The following is a 22,034-nucleotide window of genomic DNA, read 5'->3' on the forward strand; positions in this document are numbered from 1 at the left end:
ATAAACTTTGTAGCTAGTGTTGACCTCTATTGAAAAATAATAAATAAATAAAAATATTTAAAATAATCTTTACCTTAATTATATAAAATACTTTACCAATACCCACCTGTTTCATGTATGCTAGTTGTACTTTCTTAACGGCCCGAGACAAAACGAATGGCTTCTCCTTGTGCCAGGACATCTTTGAGAAAGCACCGGCGAGCTACTGGTGTTTCTCAGGTAGCCAGAAGTGATGGTCATTGTTTCATCTTCCCTAGATGTGTTCCTTGTCCATGAACCACTCCCTCATGTGGTCCCTCAGAGGCTCTGCCCGAGTCTTGTCTCAGAATAGAGTCGAAGGAAAAATGGGTTCTTTCTGGCCTCCGTCATAAGCTTCTCTCTCCTCCTGAAACACTTATTACTAAACATTTTTCTTAGTCAGCTGCTGTATCAAATTGAACTGACTTACTATATTCACTCAACAAATATTCCTTCTGCAAATATTTGCCTACTAAGTGAAAGAGCGTTTACTTTCCTAGGGCTGCTGTAACATATTGTCACAAACTTGGTAACTGAAGACAAAGTAATTCATTGTCTCACAGTTCCGGAGGCCAGAAGTCCAAAATCAAGGTGTCGGCAAGGTTAGTTCTTTTTGGAGGATGTGAGGACGAAACTGTCTCGTGGCTTGCTCTTAGCTGCTGGTGGTTGATGACAATCCTTGTCTTACAGACAGCTCTGCCTCTGTCTTTACAATGCTTTCTTCTTTATGTCCTTGTTCTTCTCCTTTTTCCATGCCTTAAAAAGATACTCTCATTGGGTTTAGGGCCCAATGTAATCTAATACAATCTCACCTTGAATCTCGTCTTAATTGTATCTGCAAGGACCTTCCCCCAAGTAAGGTCATGTTCTTTGGTTTTGGATGTACATGACTTTTTGGGAAATACTATTAAACCCACTATCCAGATTGATGTGGAGTTGGCTTGAGAAATTATCAGAACTTTGGAGATCACAGTTCAGAGTTTATTTAAGGCCCCACAGAGGTCTAACGTGTTAGCTATTACATGAAGGCAGTTCTGTTTGATGCTCAAGAGCTTTGGCCAGATCCTCAGAACAGTCTTCAGACTGTGTCCAGGGAATTCTAGGTTTTGGATGAGGCATCAGGGACAGAGGTAGGACAGTTAGGGAGCCTCTATATAAATGACATTTTAACTAGAGCAGCTGGACTTTTTCCTGTTTTATGTATTGTGGTTTCATGTAGGAATTTATCTGTAAAAGAGGATCCACTTCATCAAGGATTGAAAATCAGTGGCCAAGAATTCCATGGCCCCAAACACGTATTTTTTTCAAAAGTGTGTTTTCAAGTAGGGAAGCACATTACAGGTTTCTAAATGTGGCCCGAAATTAACTCCATCACCTCCCAAGTAACTGAGGGATGGCTCATGGGCTGGTAAGTTTCAAGAAAAGAGGTGGCTGTCAGGGAAGGTCTAGACCGTAAGGTGTTACTTGGGTGGGGGACCTCTTTTCACCACTCTTTTGAAACCAGCAGCTTCAAATAGGACTGTAGACTATATTCTGAGAACAGAGCAAAGCATTTCATAAAAGGCTCCTTCCTGAACGCTTAGGGAGTGAAAGTTCCCAGCTTAGAGTCAGGCTCATTCATTGCCCTCATACTGGCAACTGGCTAGTAAGCATGAATAGTATTGGGTTGAGAGAAGTAGACTCAGGTCGAGGTACGGTGTTGATTATTCAGGGAGTTGGGAAAAGCTTCTTTAACTCACATTCAGGCTTCTAAGCCTTTCAGCACCCCCAGAGCAGTGAGATTGTTGAAATTACAGAGGCTTTCTGGACTCTCACATCTGTTTATGAATAACCCCAAACCCTAAGCTAAGCAAATCTATTTAACTCAATGTAATTATAAATATGAGCCTTTATTATTCAAATGACTTCTTCATATGCCAGGAAAACCACCTTGCAAAGCTTATTAGGAACCACAGAACAAAAATCTTTGTTCGCAGAAATGGCAGATGTCTTAAAGCAAAACAAAGCAAAATAATAATAAAATACCCAACGTCCCCCAAATGGCAGCTTTTTATGCTAGATGAAGAATAGATATTTGACCTCCAAACCAGTGAGATGTCTGGAAGGGAAATAATGGTTGTTTGGCCACTTGCTGCTTCATCTTGATTAATAGGCTTCTACTTCTGTTGGTTTGGGATGCTCATTATGGAGCATTTCCTCTGAGATCATATGGAGTCAACTCTGAGGGTCCCTTTCCTCACTCCCTCCACCCCCCCACCCCACCATTACTACCAAATAAAGAGTAATTCTACAGTTTACATTCCCTGACATTACTTTGATCTTAAGGGCATGCTGGATTCTCATTCTGTAGTTTCTAATTAGTTTTGTTGCCTCGATTTAAATTTGTTTCTTTGGAGATGGGACTGGAAAACGCAGGGGGTGGGGGTAAAGCACATGTTTTCATCAAAGCATTCTCTGTTTAGAATGATTTCAACCATGGGCACGGGTGGCTTGGTCAAGGGGCTGTGTCTGAGCATGATGGCACACAGATGAGGGCTTGTATGAAAAAGTGGGGTGCTGGTCCTTGGAGAGAGTTCAGGTAACTGGTAAAAGGCACAGGTTCTGGGTAAATTCAGCTGTCACTTAGTTGGTGACGTAGGTTCTCAGTTGTGAAAATTATACAGATCTACATGTGAGGTATTTGGACCCACACCTGGCACTTCGTAAATGTTAGGTAATGAAACAAGTCAGACAAGGGCACTTTCCTCACCATCTCCATGATCAATCACCCAATTAATTGGTTAATTTCAGATGCTGGCATAAAATAAATAAGGAATAGGAAAGGGGCAAAAGCCCAGTTAGAGAAAAGAACTTGACATGAGAGCGTTAGAAAGGAAAGAGCATAGTTGCTGGAGTATAGGAGGGAGGGCAGAGGGTAGGAGATTAGGTCAGGGAGGCAGGTGGGGCCACGTCATGAGGGGCCTTGCAGGCCATGTAAGGGAGTTAGATTCTCCCCACATGTAATGAGAATCCACTGGAAATGACATTATGAGATTTATGCTTTAAAAAGATCCTTTGTTTATTGTGTGGATTATGAGCTCAAGAGAGGCAGAAGCAGAAGCAGGAAGGCCAGTTAGGGGGTCAGTGTCATGGGAAGAGCACCAGGTTTACAATTGGAAAATCTATGTTTGACATCAGTGTGGTCATGGGTAAGCTTTCTGAGACTTGCTTTTTTCAATTCACAAACATGGGAAACAGTAATAGCTACTTTGCAGGGTTGTTATGAGGACGAAATGAGATAACATATATGGAAATGGTTGGTGAACTATAACAGTAAACAAAAACCAGTTCTTAAAAATATTTCCAAGACTATTACTTAAAACAGTGTTTTTCAATATGGTTCTCAGACCATCTGCATCAGAATCACCCGAGGCTCTGATTAAAAGTACAGAGGTTTTAGTTCAGACTTCTAAATTTCTGCCCACTTTTTCTGATCCCCAGCACTATTGTGACTAAGGCATTGCTATGTAGTGATGGAGAGTTTACAGGCTGGGGCAGGACAGCCTGTTTTCAAACGCTGGTTCTGCCTTGACAGTTTTCTTTACCTCTCTGTGTCTCGATTGAATCATCTGTAAAATGGGAATGATTGACCAGAGCACTATTTTTTTATTGGATTTTGAAAGGGCAAGTGAATTCGTGCTTACAAAGGGCTTAGAATAGAGATCAACTCGTGGTAACCGCTAAGTGAAAGTCAGCCATTGTTACTGTCCAGGAAGGGTCTAATGAGGAGCCGATGTTAGTGTTGAACACAACCATTCAGGACTAACCTTTTGACATGCAAAGACACAGTCCTTGTTTGTGAGGTGCTCACAGTCTTGCAGAGGTGACAGACGTACAGGCATATCGATACATGGTAATGTCATAATTGGCACAATAAACCTTAAAAGAAAGGACTGAAGATAATAGAAAATTCTTGCTGGTGACTTTGGGTTTTAATGAGCATTCCATGCTGATCTCTTTTTTTTTTTATTAGGCCTAGTTTAGTATTCTTCTATCTTTAGAACTGTTAAACCTGGCTAGCTTAAATGCCAGTTAAAATACTATTTAAATATTTGGTTCTGAGAAAAAGAATTGCAAAAGCTTTATTCCCTTTACTTTTCTCATAGGCTCCTCCTGGTTTGTGTTCCAGTAAACATTTATATTTAGAGCTGACTGAATAAGCTTGCTTCAGCTTTAAAGAATTCAGTGCAGCCTGGCTTTGGACGTGGAAACACTAGGAGAGCTAAGAGCATGAGTATCAAGCCGAGTATAAAATGACGTCTTGGATAAAGGATTGTTAAGAGTTTTTACTTTGGGTGTGGACTTTTTAATTTAGTGTTGGATCTTTGATGTATTCCATGAAATAATTTATTAAGTACTCATACAAAATTTTACATGATTTCCAGTAGGCATAGTATGTACCAACTGGGCTATGGTGGGGGCCCATGAATACTGCAGACATTTAGGAAAGGAAAAGACTCAGGAGCAGCTTCATGAAGGATGTGGTTCTTGAGCTGGGCCTGGGAGAAGTTTAAGGCAAAAAACATATTTGATAAAGAGGTAGTCTACTACTTTTTAAGTATAGGGTACCCAACGGAAATGAATTACTTTCCTTTATAAGACCCGCTATATGAGAGAACATTTTTGAAGTTAACATATTTCTGGAACTGACTCTTTCATATCGGATAAACCATATTATATGCTTATTATAACTTACTTTTTAGGTTTTACAAGGCCGACATACATTGGCATCAGGAGTGTGGGCTCCAGCATATTGCTTGGGGATGAAATATGGGCTCTACTGGGTAAATGTCACCGAGGTAGGTTAACATTCCTAATTCTCATTTTTTCTAACTTTCAAAATGAGAGTAATAATAGTACTTACCTCATGGATTTTTTTGTCTTTTTATTTTTTACTGGAGAGTTTATTGATGGCATATTTAGACATAGGAGTCGGTAGAAGTTGTGTTCAAGTCAATACAAATGTTTTCTTTATATTTAAGAGTGCCACTCAAGAAAAGAAGTAGATTACATTTTTAAAAAATACCACCAGCATAAAATTGAATGCCAGGTAAGTAAATGCCTTCACAGATTTACCACTGAGTATTCATTCAGCCAAGTCAGAAATAATATGAGAAGGGCTTCCTAACTTATAACGCCGTATTTTCCTTCCAAATGTGGTTCATGGCTATCTAGATCATGTCCACCTCTTCACTGCCAATTTAATCCTTGCTTAGTCTTGTTTCCATCCACATCTACTGTGAAAGGCTCTCAGAGGTCAACAGTGCCCTTTGAAAAATCAAGTCCTTTTTGACCTTGTGTTGCACTTGACATAATTGTTCATTTCTTCCCTGAAATGGTCTCTGATGTAGGCTTCCTTGATGTGGCACAATTGGCCTATGGACTTTTTCCATCTTTTTTTTCCCCCCATTTCTGCACTCTGCCTCACTATAATGTAATCAATAACTTTAATGCTCACTTTTAAAAAACTAAACTAGATCTATTTAATAATTAGGAAAAAACAATGCTAATACTGTAGCAGAAAAACCAGTATCAATTGCCATCAACAGAAGATGGATATTAAGATAAACAGGATTTGGACAAAACAGATTTTTAAATTCTAGACACATTTCTGCTAAAAACTTTGGTCCTGAAATCCTCACTCTTTTTGTTACGGAGGGATGCTAATGATTCTCAAAGAGGTGTTTCAACTCTTAGTGCCTAATGGAACTTTCTGTTTAATGTGATCCCAAGGATGGGAATAGTGTTCTCTCCATATGGCTAAATGTTACACAAAATCACATCTGTGTACTCTTTAAAGTAGTCTTTTAACCACTAATCATCCTGGCCTCACACTTCAGAAAACACAAGCATATAGAATGAGACACCAATCCCTCAGTCTGGTGTGGAGGTCATAAGTAGCTCTCTTTTCTTGAGCATTGCTATTATCCTTCTGCATACACCCTGTCCTGTGGTGAAATTGAACCACTCCGCCTTCCTACACATATCTGGAACTTTCCGTATCTTGCTCATACTTACTTACATACTCTACTCAAAATGTTACCTCAAATGTTCCATTCTCTGCCTATTCTCTTGAAGCCTTTCTTGATTTCCTAACTTGAAGGATTTGCTTTTTCAAAGATTCAAGAATCTGTGCTTCCTTTGGGCTACCTCATCATTAAACTTATCATTCAATATTGTAATTATTGTCTGCATTTTTCTCTGGTAGGGGAGGCTGCATTCCTTAAGAACTTACTTATATATACTCATCCCCAGCAACTAGCAGATGGACCAGTACACAGTAGGCACTTAGAAAATATCTATAGAATTGCATAAGTGGGTTGGGTTTGGGCAAATCTGGCTTACAGTAATCAACTGTGTGGGGTATGATAGAAAGAAGAGTTACCTGGAAATCAGGATATTTGAATTTTCACTGTGAAACTGAGTGTCAATGGACAATTAGTTTCTCTGATCATTCATGATAGTATCACATCTGTCTCTGTTTAGACAGAGGAAGAAAAGTTTAGGCATTGGGTACTTGAAAGGGTTGGAAAGAATGCCACTGATGGACGAAGGAAGACTGTATGGAGATCCAAAGGTAAATCCTGCCCTAAGAGGCCATTGCTCATGATTTGCCCTCAGTACCCAAGGCTCTTTGTGGCCAATACCTCTTTTATAAGAACAAGGGTATTATACACTCTCCCTTAAGAGACAAAACACTTGTACTCTGGACTCAATCTAACTGCATTTCTCATTCTTAAACTTCCTGTTTCTCATCTATAACAAATGAGATGTTGTGTGAAAAATTTAATCAGTGTTGAGTAGTACATAGCAAGTGCTCAATAAAATATTAGTTTATGTGACTACACCAAACTAAAAAAAAAAAAAAAATCACAGCAGAGGAAACCATTAACAAAACAAAAATGTAACCTAGTGAGGAGATCATTTGTAAATGATATATCCAATAAAGGGTTAATATCCAAAATATATAAAGGACTTACACAATTTCACACCAAAAAACCCAAATAATTCAATTAAAAATGGGCTGAAGATCTAAATAGACACTTTCCCGAAGAAGACAGAGATGGGCAACAGACACAGGGAAAGGTGCTCAACATCACTGATCATCAGGGAAATACAAATCAAAACCACAATAAGGTATCACTTCACACCTGTCAAAATGACTAGAACCAAAAAGACAAGAAATAAGAAGTGTCAATGTGGATGTGGAGAAAAAGAAACCCTCATGCACTGTTGTGGGAATGCACAATGGTGCAGCCACTGTGGAAAACACTATGGGGTTTCCTCAAAAAATTGAAAATAAAAATACCATATGATCCAATAATCCCACTACAGGGTATTTACTCAAAGGAAATGAAAACACTAATTTGAGAAGATATGTGCATCCCTGTGTTTATTGCAGCATTATTTATAATAGCCAAGATAGGGAAACAGCAGAAGTATCCATCAGTAGATGAAAGGACAATGCTATAGTATATATCCTATGGAATATTATTCAGCCATAAAAAATGAGATCTTGCCATTTGGGACAACATGCATGGACCTAGAGGGTACTATGTGAAGTGAAATAAGTCAGACGAAGACAAATAATCTATGATTTCACTTATGTATAAATCCAAAAAAACCCAAAACAAATGAATGAATGAAAGAACAAACAAACAGGAAACAGACCCATAAATACAGAGAACAAACTAATGGTTGCTGGGGGGGAGGGGGAGGAGAATGGGCAAAAATGGGTGAAGGGGAGTGGGAGATACCCACTTTCAGTTATGAAATGAAGACGACATGGGGATAAAAAGTACAGCAGAGGGAATATAATCAATGGCATTGTAATAACATTGCATGGGGACAGACGGCAGCTACGTTTGTGGTGAGCATAGCATGATGTATAAACTTGTCAAATCACTATGTTGTACACCTAAAACTAATGTAACATTGTGTGTCAACTATACTTCAATAATAAACAAAAAGAATAAAATGGTTCAAAAAATGAGTTTATTACTCTTGAATGTTAAACTGCATCTGAAAAGCATATGAACAATTCGGATCAAGCATAAGGCATGTAACTCAAATTTTAGAGACTTTCTTATAATGAATGAAATTAATTTGGTTGGTAGAATTTGCTTTTGTTCCTGTTTGTGTGAATTTCTGTCTTTCCCTCTCCTCATCTACTAAACTGCATCTCTTTTCATGGTTTCTGATATCAGTGAACAAATGACCCCCAAGCACTTCTCACCTGCAATCAAAACATTACTTTCCTTCATAGATTTCCATGGAAACAAAGCCATAGAGAAAGGGGAAGGGGCGGCTTGGGGTGGGGGAACCGGAGCAGGGAGGATGGGAGGAAGACAGGCTTGCCGTGATATTTCCTCTGGACCTTAGGCATCTTGCTTGCACCTTGATTGCTTTACTTTCTTGATTTTTTAAAATCTCACCCATGACTATATTTGTGCTTCTCTTCTAAACAAAACTAGGTATATGAGGTGTTTTTTTTTGGGGGGGGGGGGCTCTTGGCCTCATGTACATATCAGTAGAATGAAAAGACAGAAGTCCTTATTATCTGTATTTGATTTAGCCACTATTCTCCCCTTCGAATTTTGCTTCTGTTTCTGGTCTCCTTTCTCTCTGTTCCTGTTCCACCCCACTCCTCACTTTGCCCATAATATGCATTTAGATTTATTATCAGTTCCTCGACTATTTGTTCGATTTGATCTTCAGTTCATGGTCTATGCAGAAATTTGATTCATGAATTTTCTTTCTTTATACCGTCTGATTTCATTCCGTGATACCTTGCCCCCATTTGTGATTTCTCTGCTATCTCCTGTCTCATTTCCTTCAACAGCTTCAATAAAATGTATGACTTCTTCTTCCATTTGCTCTAATCACTTTCAGGCAGTCATTATGCTTAAATATTTAGCCTCCATTGATTTTCACTTGCACATCACCGTTTAGTTAAGACTGTGATGTCAAATATCCTTTATAGCTTTTTCATTCCTCTTTTTTCCTTGTCATGCTTCTTTGCTCCTGCATAGAATTTCCCCAGAAATTTCCCTGGAGTGACTTTCTAAGATCTGCCTCTTTTTTTTTTTTTTTCTTCTTCTTAGGCTGTAGGCTTTCCATGTCAGTGCTTAATATTTTTTCTTCTTCCTCTGCTATGTTAACTATCATTTCTCTCATTTCCCCCCTCCTTTCACTCACTAATGAGCATAATTGCTGATTCTTAATACAATCTTCAGATTTAAGGAAGCTGATGAGATGGAGGATAAGGAGGTTTTCAACAGCAGCTACTCTAAAATTTCTGCTACACTGCACTAGCATGAACAGAAAGCAGAAAATGTTAGGAAATACATGAAAGAACAATATGATAAGAAAGCAAAATGTTCGTCTTATAAGCAGAACTCTGGCCATGAGATTATTAAGGAATAAAGGTAAATGCGGGATGTCTGAATTTGGGAAGGTGGTGCAGTGAAGAGCTTTGCTACTCAAAGTGTGGTCTGTGCAACAGCAGCTTTGACATCGAATAGATGCTTGTTAGAAATGCAGGATCTCTGGTGCCATCTCAGATCTACACAGTCAAATCTGCATTTTTAACAGATATTTGCACCTTACAGTTTGAAAGCACCGGCACAGAGTAAAGAATCCTTAAAATTCAGATCAAGTTCAGTTCAGCACTCCCTAGGCAAATTTGGACTTTGTGACTTGACCTCTTTAAATTTCTGTTTACTCACTCGTGAGCTGTGAGTAATAATACCTAACCTTTAAAGTTGTCGTAGGGAATAGAAATAATGTCCAATTCTTGTAGCAGTCAATAAATAGTAATGGCTATACTTGTGGATTTCCTAAAAGACAGGGAGGGGATTTTAGTTTAGGGGATTTTAGGGGATGTGGTCTGACTATATTTTAAGTTTAGAATCATGAAAAGGAGAAAATATCTACTTCCAAAAATATTCCCATTTTTCTTTCTGCCGTCTGAAACAAAACTCCACATTTCTCAAGCCATATAGATGAAAGCTAAATTATTTTGTGACTTACAAAGGCATTAACGCATAAGCAAATGTTTAAAATTGTGTATACAAGCCAGAAAAATGGATTAAATGTTCATTCACCCTTGATACTGTTTCAGGAACTTCTCCTTCATAACAAGAGTAATGATCAGACTTGGCTTTGAGTCTCAGTTCACTGACTGATTCTCTATGCTTGGCCAAGTCACAGACCTTTTGGGGCCTCAATTTTCTCGCCTGTAATATGTAGGAAATAATAATTCAGAAGGTTGCTTTGAGACTCAAATACAAATAATGTGATTGATTTATTATGGATTCGATCTCCCATTCATCCACCAATTCATTCAACCAACATTTATCAGCTGCCCACTATGTTCTGGGCAGTGGGAAGGGCACCCGTTTAAACGGGAAGCAGACATAGTCCTTCTCTCAAGGAGCTCACTCTCTTCAAAAGAAGATAGTAGAACCTAGCTCGGACCAAGAAGTAGTGAACACAGAATAAATATCAGGCACCCTACTAGACACACAATGGTATTTACTTGTTTCTCAAGACAAGTAAGGCTTGGAGAGGCTAAGCGACCTCTCAAGGGCATGCAGGGAGGCAGTCGCAGACACGAAATACAATAAAGCCTCCACATATAAGCTAAAAAACAAGCACTATGCAAAAGGTAGCTGCTGTGATCCTGGCAGAGAGCAGAATTCAGAACGAGATGGCTTTTCTGGAAACTCCCCTGCCCCTGGGATTCCCTGTTCTGCATCTTTTCCTGAGAAACGAATTCCTTCCAGTGTGTGCTGCTTCTCTTGTACAGATGCACCCCAGCTGGAGCTGGGACTGAGACGTCACCTGCAGAATACGGAGTCTCACTCGCCTTCCATCCCCAGTAAAAAAATAAATAAATAAATAAAAATTAAAAAAAAAAAATTCTGTGGTTACATTTCATGCACCTTTTAACTCTCCAGCAGCCATTTGCTCTCTGCTGTTTCTGTTTTGTGGATATATTTATTTTATGTGTTATTTCCCCTTAAATTTTAAGGACATGTATCTTCGTGAAAAGAACAAAGGAAGAAAAACAACTTGTAAATTATCACAAGAAAAACCCCTGCTAAAAACAATAAGTTTGCTGACAGATGGCAGAATCAGTTGAAAAGCGAGTACCATATTTACTAAGTCTAACCCATTTAGTAAGCCAAAAAAGTGTTATCTAATTCTATCCCCTGTGTGTGTGTGTGTTTTGGAATAAACAGATGCCTAATGAGGAATGTGTCTAGTGTAGTTTTGAAGGAACCTGGATAAACCCAGGTTCTGATTTAGGGTTTGATTTTGACAAATATATAAGTGTACAAAGTCAAATCTATTGTAAATAAAGTTGTCAGAGGAAAACAGCATTAAAATGCTGTCAAAGCAACATTATTTTTTAAAAACAACACACCCCAGAATTATTGTACCACATAAATTTGCTTTTAGAAATCTCTCTATTATTTATACAGTTTTATAACAACCACAAAGTACATAAAAGGAGGACACATGCCCTGTCATCATTAGGAAACCTGGATGCGCACCCGGCCAGTATAACAAGTTTGAATATTATCAAGCTTTTTATAAAATTGTATTAAACAATGTGGAAATAACTATTGAGACATACATTTGTTTCTATTGTGTGGGACATGGCTGACACACAGCCTTCCCACCCTCACTTTCTTCTCTCCAGAGCCCAGTTTTCTAAAAAAAAGAAATGCTAATCCTACTATTGTCTTATTTTGAATTATGAGTTTTGAGACTGTGTATTCGGATGATGTTTCAGGATCCAGTCTAAACCATGAAGAATAAGTCAGGTCTGGGATACTGTATATATAAGAGGAACTTAGAATAGAATAGACTCAAATTCTAAGGGAGCGCACGCACTCTGGTTTCTAGAAAGTGGACTTAGAGGTTATTATTCAATGCCTCTGTGAGTTTCTTCTGGCTAAACATCAAGAGCAGTGGTTTGCACAGGGTCACTGTGGTGTAGGTATTCTTCCCTAGGTAGCCAACAACATGGAGAAAAAGCTAAAGGATTTCTTTTTTTGGGCGGGGCTCTCTCTTTTAATAAAAAGCATAGAAACATGATTAAATGATTAATCAAGTAATATCACACAAAGTAAACTTTAAAACAAGGAGTATTGTTAGAAGTAAAGAAAAACATGTCACAATGATAAAAAGGTTTATTCACTGGGAACATATAGTCCTAAATGTGTATGTATCTCAGAACTTCAAGGTAATGAAGCCAAATGACAGAAATAAAAAACCAAATAGAAAAAGCACCCAATCAGAATTGATGGTGGTAATGATCCCCTCTCAGTAACTGATAGAATAAGTAAATAGCAAAGCAGAAAAGATAGATATGAACAGCTATCAACTGACCTCCTGATTGATTAATAGAACCCTACACCTAGTGATTGCAGAATATACATGGGTTTCAAGTGCTTATGGAACATGTGCTCTTTTTGGGCTTTAATTTTCAACTTTGTAACTAATGAGCATAGACATACTTTTAAAAAGTTTATTGGGTATTTGGCTATTGGTATAGATGCTATTGGTGCCCTGGACAGACCTTCTTCACTAGGACACTGCAACTCTGCTTCAGCTGCTAATAATAGCTTACAGTTGCCTTTTAAAGGATCACCATTGGCTGATGGGAGCCACCTCACCCTGTAGAAGCCACCTTGCTTGGAATTTCTGGAAGGATATGCCACCCTACCAGAGGCAGCCCATAGCTGATGTGGGGATTCAATAGGTCAACTACTTTGTGTAGGGGCAGGACAAGCTGTGGGGTACAATTCATGTTCTAGAACTCTTTATAAAATCAGGCTGAGGCTAGACTTAAAAAAAAAAAAAAAAAAGCACAGTGCTTGGCTTTTCTTCTTTCCCATGCCTGCCAGGGATGGGAGCTCTGTGTGTTGAGGAAGGCAGTAAGGCGGTGGGCACTACCAATACGTCCATTTCAGTTCCCCCAAGAGTAGGGGAAAAGACTCAAGTCTGCTCACTTTGGTCTTTGTTCCTTTAAGAGATAAATTGCCAATAGTAAAAGGAGAGAATCTGTTGGCTGCTTTATATCACAATGATGACACACTGAATTATAAGAACAGAATAACTCTGACTTCCTTGATTTGAGTCCTAAAACATTTTTAAATCCAAGGTTACCAATAGGGTTGAGTTACCTTATGAAAGCAGGCAGAGCCAATCCCGTAAAGCCCGTCAGTAACACACATTTTCCAGGTGGTAGCTAGTGTTTTTCCCTTTCCTTCTAAAATACAAAAACGTTCTAGTTCATGGAAAGGTCCCAGAGAAAATTCTTGACTTCCTTCTGGGCGGGTTCAACCAAGATTCAAGTACAGAGTTCCCTCTTTTTTTCTTTCCAGTAATTTGCTGAGCTGTGCTGTGCTGTGCTGCTTGGCAAGCTACTTAACCTTTCTGAACCCGAATTTAGAAAACTCCAAAATACTTGACACATTTCTCCAGAGGCGCCAGTGGAATTAGTGAATGATTCAGCAAATGTGTTTTATGATTCCTGGAAAAGTAAGCTCATATTTTTTTATAAGTACGGAGTAATGTCAAATAATTCTTATCACACACTCTGCCCATCTATCCTAATGTACTATTTTAAATGAATACTCTAGTTTTTATTTATTTATGTGCTTATATTATTTATGCCTTCCCTCTTTTTTGGAAGTCAACCTATATAACCTTCATGTGGAAGCAAAGTCTGGAAAAGTTAATCATTGAGTATACTATACTAGTTAGTTCTTTCTCATTTTTATTCTTCTGACTGAAAAATTAAAATGTATTTGATTAAAAAAATTTCAAATATACAAATGGATGACTCAGATCAGAGGCCAAATTTGGCTTAACTGTACTTGCCAACCTGTGATTTAGCTCATGGAAGAATCCCATATTCACCCCACCCCATATACAAACTTTCTCATCCATTATTTATTTGTGATTTGGTTTATATGCTTGAGGAGTTTTTGTCTTTTTCTGTATTTATTAATCAGCAGAATAACCTCACAGAGAAGGAGCTATATATAACATTCAGCTGTAGGATAATAATAATAGTATGAGAGGCAATTTTCTCCATCTGAGACCTCTAACCCACTGTTACCTCCACCCCCAACACAACAGAGTCTTCCTAGCTTTGTTGTCAAAATTTAAAATTTTATCTTTAGTTTTTATCTTCCATTTACCTTGTCTTTAAAACTGGTTTTCAAAGTTTTTATTTTCAAAAATTTCAAACCCACAGGAAAGTACAATGCACACCCGTATAATATTCACCTGAATTCACCAACTGTTAATGTTTTGCCACCTTTGCTTTATCTCTTTAAAACACAATTACTTTGCTGAAATATTTGAAAGGAAGTTGCAGACAGGCGGATATTGTGGCTCTTGACTTCTTTATACATGAACATAAATCCTCTTAGAACAAGGACATTGTTTGGCATAAACACAAAACCACTGTCATACTTCCAGATAAACAGTGATAGAAGAGTATTATTTAATATACAACTGTCCCCAGACATCTTTCAGCTGACCCTCCTCCCCTCCCCAGCCCGAAATCAGAATCCAATTAAGGATCACGCTTGGCATTTGCTTGTCATGTGTCTTTGGTCTTTTTTAATATAATAAGGCCTCTTTGCCTTTTGTTTTTTATGACACACTATTTTCGAAAAATGTAGATTGACTGATGTGTAGAATGTCTTTAAATCTGGATTAGTCAAATACTTTCCTCATTACTAGATTCCAGTTAAATACTTTGCCGAGAATACTACATAGATGCTTTCTTGGACTTTGCATTCCATCACATCAGAGGCATGATGTCTGTCTGTCTGTCTGTCTGTCTCATTATTGGTGATGTTAACTAGATTATTAGGTTAAGTCATATCTCCCAACTCTCTCTTTGCAACCAAGAAGTACTCTGTGGCATAGTACTTTGAAATTATGTGAATATCCTATTGCTCAATATTGTTCAGATCTTGGTGTGTAAGCAAAAAATTATTTTCTAATATTCTTATTCCTTCCATGTTTATTAATTGTTATTCTTATTTACCTTCTCTCTCACCCCTTTTCTTTAAATATTATTGTGGTCTTATGGATTTTTTTTTCATTGTTCATTTTTGATGCTTAAGTTGTAAGTAGTTTGGCCAGTCAAGCCCATCAAGCTGACTTGTGTCTTTTAGACATATCTCCATCATCCTTTGAGTACTTCGGGGCAGAATTTTCCAGGCTTACCTTGTGTTTTCTCTGCCTATACTTGGAATCAACCATGTCTCCAAGGAATTTGGTTTTCTTTTAGAGAGATATAGTATTTAGAAACCAAGATTTTGGTACTAGGTGTCCTTATTACTACTGGGATGTCATTTCTTCTAGATTATTTTGATGGACAGCTGGCATATATATCTTTAAAAACATCATGAGATTCATATAGGTGCTTCCAATTTAAATTTATCACCACAGAGTTCTTCATCTCCCTAGTCCATATTTATATTCGCCCCCATAGTGAGAACCCTGATTCCAAAATATATCATCCTACTTACTCATGTATTCTACAGTATTGAAAAAAATTTATGCTATTACTTTAACAATACTACCATCAGCAAACCCACTATGTAAGGGTTAAATTTCTTTGCAGTTATTTTTTAGATTGTATCTACTAAGATTTTACAGTAAACGTGCTATGATAAATAATTTATTTCTTTCTGTGTGGTTGTGCTACCCATTTGATTAAGATTTTGATTTGTTTCTGTTTGTATTTAATTTTAAGGTTAGATTTTTTACATCCTTTTTGATTTAATCATTTTATTTTATTATTTTTTATTTTTTTATTTTTTTTAAAGATTTTATTTATTTATGTGACGGAGAGACAGCCAGCGAGAGAGGGAACACAGCAGGGGGAGTGGGAGAGGAAGAAGCAGGCTCATAGCGGAGGAGCCTGATGTGGGACTCGATCCCAGAACGCCAGGATCACGCCCTGAGCCGAAGGCAGACGCTTTAACGACTGCGCTACCCAGGCGCCCCTGATTTAATCATTTTAATTAAAAATATATGGCTCAAATGAGAAAACTATATTTAAAAATATAATCAGAGACACCTCATTCCTGTTTCATATCACCTACCACCTTCTTAACTACTCCTAGAGTAATAATTATCATTGTTGTATAGTTTAGTTGTAGTTTTTTTGTAAAAATTAGCAACGTCTACCTATTCTCAATATATGTTCCTCTTTCTTCATGTTTCTATGTATACTCGCATGCATCTTTCTTCCTTCACTTGACAGTGTATCTTTGAAATCACTTCCTATCACTTCACAGTGTCAAGTTATAATTTTGTACAGCTTATTCCATTATGTTTTTCCACAGTTTATTTAGTCTGTCTTCCATTAGGCATTTAGGGTATTTGCAATATTTTGCTGTTACACATATTTCTGCAGTGATTAATCATGTGTGTGTCTGTGTTGCCTTATATCTAAGAAGGATATTCTCATCTTGAAGACCTAGATTTCATTGTTTCCTAGGAGATAATGAAGTTCTCTTAGGGGGGTGAAAGGGAAGGAAAGGCTCAGTGGGATTGAGTAAGAAGTGAATGGTAAGGCCCTAAAGAGAAGGGTTGGATCCTATGAAACTGAAGAAGGGAAAGTGTGCTAGATTAAGTATTTGGTACAGTCCTGTGGCCAATTTCACACAGTGCTTCAGAGATGGCAGAAACCATGTAGGATAGACTTGTGGAGGGAATGGAAAGGAGCTATAAGGGCCCAGCTGTTGAGAGCCTAACACATTTCCAATGGCCAAGTAGACTTGTTAGTAGTGGATACTATGAGCAACAAAGCTACCCACTCTCCAAAATATCATCCAAGTTTGGGCAAGTTTCATCTCATTGGTGGTCATGTTGGAAGCAAGGACAGAAGTCATTTCCAAAGTTTCATGACTTTTAAGCTCCCAGAACTCTTGGATAATCTTAGGAAAAAAGAGAAACACTCAAAATATTTTTGAGATTAAACTTTCCACTAGCCAGGAGAGACAGAGAAATAAAGATACAGGATGTTTTTTTGCCTCCACTTTTGTGAAACAAATCCATTCTTATTCCCCAAATGATTTATCGTGTGTGTGTGTGTGTGTGTGTGTGTGTGTATCTATTTACAGAAATGGTATTGTAAGTATTTACTGAATGGTATAACATTTTCTTCTATGACTCATTTTTCTCATTAACAACATATATTGGACATCTCTCATTTTCAACACCTGCATGATATTTCACTATATGGATATATGCTATTTTGTTCTTGATAAAGTGCTATTGGGGGGATAAATAAGTACTAAGATATTCGGAGTGTATTAGATATTTTAGAAGCAGAGTTTGCAGCTGATTATGCTGCTGTAAGAAAGTTTTAGCTCTAAGAAAGTTTGCATTCATTTTTTTCATAAGGAAAATAATTATACAGTGTTCTTTGTATTTTTTCAACATTGACAGATGGTAAGTGAACAGCCTGGGAGGAGGAGAAATGACCCAACTTGCTTCTGCAGCATTAGAAAAGATATCAAAGCAAGAGGCAGACACTCCCAGTGCCAAAGACTTTGTTTTCTTTCTCACTCATCTTATTCAAACTGATCACAAATTGCTTTATTGCATTCTACTGTGTCAAAGTAATTCCTTTTTGCTTTCACATTGAAGAAATGTCTTAGCCTACAATAAAATGATTTCCTCAGATCACTTGAGGTTGGGAATAATAGGTAATGAAAATTGTTCAGAAATCTGTCACAGTCATAACAACAATATATGGAAATACATATCAATGTACTACTCAATATGAAAAGGCAAAAGAGAACTTTCCATTGAGCATCATCCTATGGACTGCAGAAAACATACCAGCCTAAGTTAGGAAAATTTTTTATGTGATTCCCCCTGACCCCCCCAAGTGTATACAAGAGTTGTAATGCTTTACACAATGCCAGATTTAGGTTGTTGGTTCATTAAACAATAATATTGAGAACATTCTGCATTGTCAATGGAAATCTTTTGTCCATTTTTTCTTCTTGTTTAGCACATTTGTGGAACCAGTTAACCTAACAGCCTCAAAGATAGAAATTCTGGCACCTACTTTGCATAAATTCTTGAAGAAAAAATTCTAAAGCATAGAAAATGGCTTATACATCTTGTAGGGGTGGGCGCAGTGGAGCTATACAGAGATAGCATACGAATGATAACTCATATACTTAACTTCTCTTTTCAAATATCTCAGATATCAAAATGAGAAGGGAAACGTGGACAGTAACAATGACTGAAATGTGTTATGTAATAGAGTACACAAATTAAAGTCAGAACATTTGAGCTTTAGTTCTAAGTTTGTCATTAACTATATGACTGTGGGCAAGTCACTTTCAGCAATGGTATTTGACAAAAAGGATATGTGTGTGGGAGTTTTGGACGAGATGACTAAGTCCTAATGATTGTTTTTGCTTCTCTTGGCAACAAGCTTTGCACAAAAGCAACATGTGTTTAAAATAATGTAGTATGATTTAGCAGTCCAAAAACTTCTGTAATATTATATAGTTGTTTTTCATTTATTGATGGGATATTCTGGGTAATAGAGTATATTTATTTCCGTAGTATAGATGATGAAACCAATAATATTCATAAACTTTCGTTTTTCCTCAAAGATCAGTATGCATACCATACATATATAACTATAATCCAGACTTTCTGAATATTGATTTTATTCACAAATATTTATTTAGTGCATACTAGAAATGGACCCATATGTACTTACTATGCAAGGAAGTTTGAAAGCCAGGATTCTGGAATCAGAAATGCCTGAAATTTAATCCTGACTGCAATTTCTTAGCTGTGACTTTGGACAACTTATATAACATTTAGGGGGCAGATGGAAGTTTGTGAGGAAAGCCTCAATTTTCTGAAGGTGAAACATACCTACTTAAACACTTTCTGTGATTCAATTTCTGGTGCAAATGTGCTATAAAATATTTATGAATCTGGATTATAATGAAAATTATTAAGTAAAATGTCATTTATAATAATCAGAATATATATTAATCTTATAAATTATCTAAGTTGACGGCAGAAAAGGTCATGAGCTAACATGATGAGTATACACTATGGACTAAGATGGTCCTTAGAAGGGAAAGATATTTGAAATACTAAGTAAGAACCAATTCTCAAGGTAGGAAATCGTAAGCACTAAGTGAGGGATTTGGAGGCTCTGCTAATAGATGATGGACGGACAGGCCATTCAACCCAAGATCCCACTGACATAAGAGTCCAAGATACATTACACTCATTGTAGTAAATGGAAATCTTGAACAGCCACCTAGAAAGATACTAGTTTCTAAGAGGCTCTGCTCCTGGAAATGCCATGGGAAGCATTCTGACTTCACAGATCTGCCTAGGAATCCTGGAGAGCTGTTCAGATTGTTTTCATTGGATGTATAGTCTACGAGGGTCTCTGCCCTTCAAGCCAAGGACCAACAGAAAAAGTCAGGTACATTTCCCCTCCATTTCTCTTTTTGTTTCCTCTGGATAAATAAAAATGAGACAAATAGTCTTTAAAAACTAAACCTGTGGGTTTTATTTTTAGTTCCTGGATAGTTTTGAGGTAAAAAAAAAAAAATAATGTCTTGGATATTGGAAATTTAAATCCAACAAACAATTTAATTTTATAGTGAAATGGGAAATGGCAATAGTAGTAGGATCTCCTGCATGGGCTTGAATTAAATGAAATAATAGATGAATAACTTAGTTACCTTGAGACTGGTCTCCGTTTTGTCATACATTCAAAAGGAAAATAAATATGAACCTACACAAAATCTTTGAAAAATCATGAATATATTCTCTGAGAGTCTCTTTAAAGCACTTTGGAGGAGGTTAGACAGAAAACAATCATCTTTCTCTTTCTTCCTCAAGTCAAAAACCCCACAGGGCAGCTGCCCCAATCTTTTGTAATTCTCCTTCAACACCCTTATTTAAACTACTCTTTCTTTCCTTCACCTTGGTTCTCTTCTTTTTCCCCCTCACCTACTGTGGCCCACTTATTATCCCATAAAGCAATCTGGTCTTAGTTCCTTCCAACTGAATTCCAATTGAATTTTTTTTTTTCTAGTGATTTTCTCCAATCCCATGACCTTATATAACATTATATAACATATATATATATATATATATATATATATATATATATATGCTAATGACCACCAAATTACAATATTCAACAAGTATCTACAGCATCTGATAACTACCACAGACTCATATCCACCTACCCAATTAGATGTTATCTCTAATTAACATGCCAAAAATGTAACCTTTGATTTCTGTTGTCCCAAATGTTTTTCTCTCCCATTTCCCCCTATATCAACAAATTGCACCATCATCTATCCCTTTCTTAAAGGGAAGAGTTGCCTTATCCTTTCTCTTATCCCATACATTGAGTCTCTCAGGAAAGCCTTTTATTTCTAACTCAAAACATGTCACAAATCTTTCCACGTCCATCGTCCTAAATCAAGACGTAGTCACTTCTCAAATTGTCTACCATAACCACAATGGACTCATGATCATTGACACTTGACAGTGGCCTTTTAAAACAGAAGCCAGAGATTTATTTATTTTTTTTTAATTTATATTACGGAATTCTTCTGCCTGAAACTCTCCAATGGCTTCCCTTGCATTTGGAGCAAATCCCAAATTCCTGCAGCCCATAAAGCCTTACAACACCTGATTCCTGCTTCCTACCCTTCCAACCTCATTGCATGGCGCTTCCCCATCTCTCACTACCCCTCAGACATCTTAGCTTTCCTTTTGTCTGATGCTTCCAACAGGGACTCTGCACTTGCTCTGGACTCTTCTTCCTAGTTCCAAATGACTGTCTTCTTTTTTCATCCAGGGTTTGGGTCAAATATCACTTCTAGTAAGAGCTTTTGCTTAACATATTGTCTTCCTTCAAATCAGCTCACCCTATCTTATTTTATTAACATTAGTCATAACTCTTAGGGATAATTTTGAAAAAAAAATAAATGTATATTTGTTCATTTTCTGTCTTCTGTTGGTTTTGCATATGTCTTATTTGAGGGTAAATGCCAGGGGGACAGGGACCATATTTTTCATTGGACGGCAGGCATCAGCTGAGGCTGTTTTAGACTTACCAGGGCATATGTCCTTCTACTCTAATCCTCTGCGTTTGTTTGTCCTCACCTTTCCCTCCAGCTTCATGTCTCATCTTACTTGCTCTTGCTTTTTACCCTTAGCCACACTCACCTTCTCCAAATTTCAAATTCTGTGCCATTTTAGCTGCAGAAGCACTTTTCCCTCTGCCTGGGTTATTCTCACATCTTCAGCCCCGCCCTTCTCTTTGCATAGTTAATTACTTTTCTCAAGTGAAACCCTACTCTAATATCATGTGTCAGCTAATCATCATTTCCTCAGCAAACTTCACCCTGCCTGACTCATTTAGCTAGTTCCCCCATTCCGCACTCACTGTACATGATACCTCACTGAAAATGCACTTACACTCCTCTAAAGTTTACATTTACTGATGTGGTTATTTCACCAAATCTGTCCCCCTTGCCCCACCAGACTATGGGAGTAACAGAAGGCTTGGCACTATTTTATTCTGCATCTAGAAAATGCCTGAATCTCTGTATGTACAAAGTGCCTGACACATCATAATGCCTGCTTAATTATGAGTTGAGCAAATTAATTAACACTGCCCTTACACTCACAGAATTTACACAGGGGATCTTTTATATATATATCTTATATATATATATATATCTTTTATATATATATATATCTATTATATATATATATCTTTTATATATATATATATATACACACATATAGATATACACACACACACATATATACACACACACATATATACATATATACACATATATACATATATATAGGAGGAATATTGTCTCTCTATATAATATATATAT

This window comes from Ursus americanus, chromosome 9 (genome assembly GCF_024610735.1).
Source record: "Ursus americanus isolate L20-20 chromosome 9, mUrsAme1.1.p, whole genome shotgun sequence".
Taxonomy (NCBI): domain Eukaryota; kingdom Metazoa; phylum Chordata; class Mammalia; order Carnivora; family Ursidae; genus Ursus; species Ursus americanus.